Genomic DNA, 7,305 nt, shown 5'->3' with positions numbered 1-7,305 from the left:
TAGGTGGTGGGTGGTTAAGTAGGTAGATAGAGGGACAAGAGAGTAAAAGGGACTCTGAGTTATTAGTAAATGGAAAGACGTGTAGGAGAAGCTGGATGTAAAGTGGTAAGTGGAAGAGAAGTGGCTTAAGCCGATGGCACCCTCCTTCTCCAGCTTCGTGCCAGTTTCTCTATGCGTTTTCGAAGCTGACTTCAAAAGAAGTGAACGTCATATAATGGAACGTAATGCGCCATGATGACTGTGCTCTCGCAGTTCAGAATTTTTCGGTACAGCACTGCAAACGTATTGGGTGGTAAAAGACTGGATGCTGGGATAAATCTCTGTATCCATGGTAACGGTTCAAGTGATAACTTTACTTGGTAATATTTATAGTATAAAATATAGCGAAGGGGTTAATTGTCAATATTGTATAATTTTGAATTTTCTTAATTTCATTCTTCTTCGTTTCCTCGTGTTTCCCTTAAGATTTTCATCCGCAAATGACGTCTGGTCTGTATAACGGTAAGAGTATCACCTTCTCTTTTTCCTAGTCTAACGGCGAATTCTAGTAAAAAGACTCTGACGGTTCTTCTTCTTTTTTTTTTTTTTTCAAGCCACCTGGAAGAAGAAACTGCACGTGTGAGGGTTCGCTAATGGTGCACCGGTGAGAATCCCACGAAAGTTCTACTCTCTCAGACGCACGCATTGACTGGAATTCGTATGTCCGACCAGCATCTTCCACTCTCCACTTCTTCGGTGTATACGTGAAGCAGCAGTGGGCAACGATACATTCGACGATTTCTTTCGTTGAGATAAGAGGGTTGATCGCGGGGGTTGATGAGGGAGTCACGTGGGTGAATATGGCGCGTGAGAGAATCTACTTGGCGATGTATAAGGATTGTTCGCCGATGGTCTTGTATACGTATATTATATAATGGTTATGTATACATATCGGAACGAGACCACCTAAATTTTACGTCTTAAGACCGAATAATAATTTTAATGAAAGTGTACCAACTCCGAAAATAATGGTCAACATTTCCTTCTCGTATTATTTTTCGCGGCGAGGCACGGAATTTACGAGAAGCGAATGGAAGCAGAAAATTAACGATTCTGGGGGGGAAGTTTTTCTTAGTATTTTAATATAAATGCGGCTGCCGGGCGGTTACGGCGACTTGGGCGAAGGCTCGCCAGTGTGCGGTTGTTTGCGGCAGTTTGTGCCAAGCTAAATGAAGAATGAAGCTGAAATTATTTGGTGGAAAACAGTGAAACAGGATGTGGAAACGACACCGCTTAGATTTACTGTGGCTGCACGCGTCGGCTCTTGCGACAGCGCATTTTTAAACGCGCACTGTGCCCCCTTGCGACCCCACCGGGGATTTGCAATTATTGCGCGCAGTTTGCCAGATCGACAAAACCAGGACCTTTCCATCCCTTGCTCCCAGCTCCTCTCCGCATGACTCTTAAACCTTGTCAGTACGAGGGGGTGTGAATTACTGTGGAAGCCATAAAATCTCTGGTAGAAAAAAGACATCGTCCCATCACAGACACCCACCCACCTCGCCAGAACTAATTCGTTTTATTCCGACTGAAAAAATTTAGCTAACCAAAATCGCGATTTTTTTATCTATGGACATTTAAAAACATTTACTCGCTTGAATATCTGGGAATTAATTATAATCGGGGGATGAATTTTTATTTGTCTTATTTTTTTCGTGCAGCAATGCTAGTTCGCGAATTATCAAGCGTTGCGATTTTATCAGGGTACACGTGTACTTATATTTTCTTTCGAGTGACAACGTTATCGAAGATATTGACAAAAATTGACGAAAGCACTTAGAAAGGTTCTCTCATCACCCGTTCGAAATCACCCTACGCCTCCTTACATCCTCCGCGTCCCCTAACTGCTAAAGCGCGCACCCTCCACGTGGAATCTTTCCCGTCGCTTTTTATGGCGAACCAATAATGAACTTTTTTCGGTATAAAAGTTGATTTGCAGCCGCGTCCCTCTCTAGGCACCGTCGAGAAAGTATCTTGTTCTCGCTCGCGATATCACTCGCGGCATTGCTCATTACTCACAGCGCCTTATCGTCCTTGCCTCCCACCGCCACTCCATTGCGTTGGCTCCCTGCTTCACCTACCAACCCCAAACCCAAACCCTCGCGACCTGCACCCCTCCCAAGCCTCCCCAGAGAGTCCCCAGGACTCTCGACGTTCTTTCGTGTAGGATTTAACAATTTTTTTTACAAAATGAGATTTTATAACAAGAACAGTTGAAACTGTAATTTTTAAAATGCCGCATTTCTCACGATACGCCATAGTTTTGGGGTGGTGCAAAAATAGTCATTTTTATTAAATGGCCTTATAACAGAAAACTCAATTATTCTTGCACCTACCTAATGCACGTCATACTCTCTTAGTGTTACGACACAACATACAAATCATTCCCTAATAATAATATATATCCTCCAAATACAGGCACTATTAAATGTTATATTTTGAATTTTGCTGTATGAAAATTTGGAAAAGAAATTAATTTTTTTATCATATTTTGAATAACAACGATTTGTGAATTGTTGACAATTTTATTCTATAACCATTCCTTCTCTATGGGATTCCTATTGGTTTCTACATCCCTTTTTCCTATGAACTCACCATCATCAGCAGCACCCTCCCTTTCACGGGCACCTGCTACCCACAAAATCGCGTTTCTCCCTTAAACCTTCCTACTCATTCACGTCCTATCTCTCCCATTACCAGATTTCGTTAAGGCTCGCCTGAATCCAGCCTCTCGATGTGCTTTCCAACCGACATTCGCCGATAGATCAATTGACAACGTTAGTCGCGCATTACCTACGTTGCTACCATTCCCCAGGTCCTATACCATCGTCCTTACTTACCACACCACACCCTATCGCAGCATATCACATTAAATTTACTGCGGCATTGATAGGGAACTGGAGCAGAGAACACCATGGGATTATCGGGTTCGTCCCGCTTGTGTGTTGCGACAAATTCAACAGATTCGCTTGGTCAATTTTTTACCTAAAAAAATTTTTTTTTATAAAAACTAAAAAAAAACGTATCAAAACATATAGATATGTATTATGATACAGTATATTTCATATTTCCCGATACATTATAAGTACCTATCCCTTTCGAGGAATGCTGGGTCATTCTTTGATATGGAAGAGAAATGATTTTTCCAATTTTCAACATCCTCACTTATAATTCAAATATCAGTTTACAGTTTACGGTCCGTAGCCTATAGCTCCTTTTACAGCCCAGTTGGTCGAGTTTTCTGATAATTTCAGTCCTTTCGATACGCCACTTCACCGCCGAGATACGAAGCCAATAAGTATTGAGCCGAGGGTAGGAAGAGGGGGCACTGCCGAGTGTTTCTTATCAGTGAATTAGCGACATTGGTGCGGTATAGCGTTGATGGCAGCGTCCCAGTTACTTTGGCCTCTGATGATGATGACGAGGTTTGCTCCAGGAAGCGACAGACATCGATCAGGATGACGTTTCGATAAAGAATTTAAAGGATATTCTTTTTTCCGTCCACCATTAGTTATAAATTTTATAATTTTTTAATAACTCCCTGCGATTATTTCAAATTAATTAAAAATACCAACCACCGTCCTATAAGGGTTGCCATTTAAGTTCCGGAAGAATGCACTGATATCGAGAATGTAATAATAATATTTTTCATTCCGAATAGGAAAATCCCGAAGAAACGTCTGAAGCAGGACCTTCGCTCATTCGGAAAACACGGAAAGAGCGTCTCGCGTGGTATCGGCCGGGGGTAGGTTGCCAGTGATGTACACCCCCGTGAACACTTCATTTATTATGCGGTTAGTTATCGCGTCTTTTCGTCTGATTTCCCTGGCAACAATGCCGGGAGGCGACGTAAGCGACGTAGGCGCTTTCGTCGACGCCTCGTGCTGCCGTCTTCTCATCCCCCTGCGATTCACTGCGCTCCTCCCGGCAAAGCTACGCCAAGTGACGCTCCGTGACGCCGCGCCATACGTCACAGGGCACCCCACCCACCCTCCTGCTTCTCACACGGAAACTACATCCCTTCGTACTCGCGGCCTCCCTCCCCTCCTTCTCTTCGTACACACCCTCCCTACCCTCCTTCAGCTAGATACCTACTTCACCACCTCCTTCAGCACTCCCATACCAGCCCCCTGTACTCCGTTACTCCGTGATGAAACTTCCAGCCTTACCTAGTCCACCCTTGCTGGGTCTCGCTCTCTAGGAAAACTTACTTGGGGCCCGATAGGACCGAGAGAGTTGTTCGGGCTCTTTGAGTTACGATCCGACAATAAACGTGCGATACCTACCCCAGTGTGCTTCGCTTGTTTCTCGTATTTCTTAAAAATATATGACAACTGGGCAAAGTGCCTGGAGTCCATTGGATTTTGGTTTTTTATTAACGCGATGATTTTTGAAATTTTTAAAAATTTTTGTAATACAAAATTACATGAATATTTTTTAAAGTTAATGAGATTTTACGATTTATCTTTTTAATCCTGTTAAATCAAAGAGACGTTCGTAAATCTTTCTAATCATTCGTGTCTCCAAAGTTCTCCGATCGACATCCCGCCCTGTCGGATATCCCTCGCGCTTGTTTTACGTGGCAACTAACTGACGTAGGATAGCACGTAAAGGACACAAAATCATGGTCCATACAGACTCCTGGGCCGCGATGCTGAGTGATGGATGAACGGTCGGCTCGGCGAGCATGCCAGACTGACATGTTTATACGCAGCCTGTCTGTAAAGGGCCTCGGTGTAGTCGTGACTCGCACGCCTCTTTGTACAGCGGCAAAGTGTGCGCCTACGATTTATCCCGTGAATGGATCAGAATTCAATGCCCATCCCTTGCGTGCGTCGAGGAGTTTCGAGGAAGTGAAGAACATACTTAAATAGGAAATAATACAGTTCTATGATTAATTAATAGTCACACTCGTTCATGGTCCAGAATCTCATCTAGCGATGGATGCTGTGACTCTGAGTCGTTAGTGTTATATACTTTACAATTATATGTATGTATGCGTATATATATACATTAGTACATATACTCTCCTTAACTAAAGGTCACTCGTGACCAAACGAATCTGACACCATTGACCTCATCTTCACGGTTACTTTCTACGTGACTTTAACAGCGATTATAATTTTTATCGAGTACAGGCTCAGCTCATTTTTCAATTTTTCATCTTTAATCGCGACCGCTTCAAGGGGGTCGAGTAACGGAAAATCCACGTCCTGCTACGTCATACGGACAATTGCACTCGAGCACTCTTCACGCAGAGCAAACATTTTACGGTACACATTAGCCTCTATTTGCGTGTCATAACGTTTGTTTGATTTCCAGGCCATAAGTACCCAACGACTCGTCAGCTTGCTATTCCTCGAATCGACTGTCACTTTTGCGCTGAGAATTGCTTTTTATTCATTTACTCATTCGATAACGCTAATGCGTTTTTATCGAGATTCATTTTGCGTCTCTTCGCTTTATCTTCGTATTTCGAGACAGAAGCCGATCGGATATTTCATTTTTTTTTATCTGTAGGGATCTTCGACCATTTTTTATATCACTGATTGCGCATTGCAATTAAGGGGTCACTTCCAATACGTGATACGTGTTATCGAATGGTAATTGTAAGTTTTTAGGTAGGTTCATTTTTTTTTGTTTTACGTAAACGAAAGGATTATGATTGACGAACCGTGGAGGTTCCAGAGAACGGACAGACGGTTGGTTGACTGGCTGGCTCAATCGGTAATGGATTTTCATTACGAGGGCTGAGTGAGGATCAGACGTGGATGCTTTCGCTGGGGGAGGAACTGGAATCGTGAGGACGACATATTGCTGGCTGCCTGTCATTAGCCAGCAATGAATCGAATCGAATCTCCCCACATTGCAGTGGCTTGTCCCAGTTAATCATTCGATGGCTTAGTCAACAAGTGCCCTCTTGTTGTCTGTACTACTGTGGAATTGTCTTACAAGTGAACATTTCAATCGACAACTGCTCCCTTAATTAATACACAGATACCTCCAGTCCCAAAAGTTACTTAAAAGACTAAAACGTGTTGAAGCATTAAAAGCATGATATATATATGATGCATTACAAAATATTAAAATCAAATCATTTTCAATCCTCATTCAGAACGTTTGGGGATTTAGAAAAAATTTTGAAATTTTCTTCTAAATTGACTTCCAAATTTAGATGGAAGGAGTAGTGGAAGCAACGTTTTACGTTGTCGGAAAATGTTTGTACGGGTTTAAGGTAGTGGCAGTATTAGGGGTTATGGGGATCGGGGGATGGAGTTACGGTCGAAACTTAGACAGGAAGACGGTGCTCGTTGATGAGGGTGACGTTTGACAGGAAGTGTCATTCCGAACTCGTTCGGGACCCGTGAAACTAGGATACACGACCGCACCTCGTTTTATCCCTTATCTCACTTCAGTTAGGTACTAGGTACCGGTACGTCGTCTTGAGTAAAATCTCTCACCCTGTCCTTTCCGCGCTTCGACCCGGAGCGAATCTTTTTCGAATTTACCAAGATATCACGAAACGCTCCACCTTCCTACCAATGGGAGATTCGCTCTCTGCCTTCTCTTGAGAAAATAAAAGATTTTCAAGTAACAAGCTGGTGCAAGCACCCTTTGCTAGAGATATGCACGTATATACGTAAAATAAACGTACGAGGTTGTATAGTATGTTGAAAAAAAAATTACTTGAAGAATTTTGTGAATAATTAAATTTAACAATATTGTTAATATGCAATTTTACATATTTTCTTTCAGTCACTTCAATTGGTATGCTAATGTTCAGTGCGAAGCCAAAAAAGTCTGGGTACAGTCGTAAAGTACGTTGAAGTTGTGGTTTAGTATCCGGTCGGGGGTGGCCGGAGTACCCCGAAACAACCCCATTCAAGCTCTCGAGGTAGCGTAGGGTCACGCGTTGTTTTTATTGCTTTGAATATTTATACTGACAATTAAAATAATAATTAATTATATTCTAGAGAGAAGTACCGAGCTACTTTTAGTGCCGTACCTATGACGCAATTAAAATCAAGATTTGACTCACTTGCGAGAAACGCGTTAAAACAAATCAGCCGATCATGAACGTGATATCTTATTTATGAAGCTTCGTAATAAGGATATGATTAGTAATTTTGAAAAATCTATACATAAAACAGTAAAATACGAATTTCCTGAATACTTGAAAATTTTCGTTTCGATATGAATAAATATCTCGAGAACTCGTGGAAGCGGGTGGTGGCATCGGGAGGAGGAGTAAGGTGGTGGGTGGGT

Source organism: Cephus cinctus, unplaced genomic scaffold (genome assembly GCF_000341935.2).
Source record: "Cephus cinctus unplaced genomic scaffold, Ccin1 Ccin1_scaffold0709, whole genome shotgun sequence".
Taxonomy (NCBI): Eukaryota; Metazoa; Arthropoda; class Insecta; order Hymenoptera; family Cephidae; genus Cephus; species Cephus cinctus.
The sequence above is the reverse complement of the archived record's forward strand: the minus strand, read 5'-3'. Positions refer to the sequence as shown.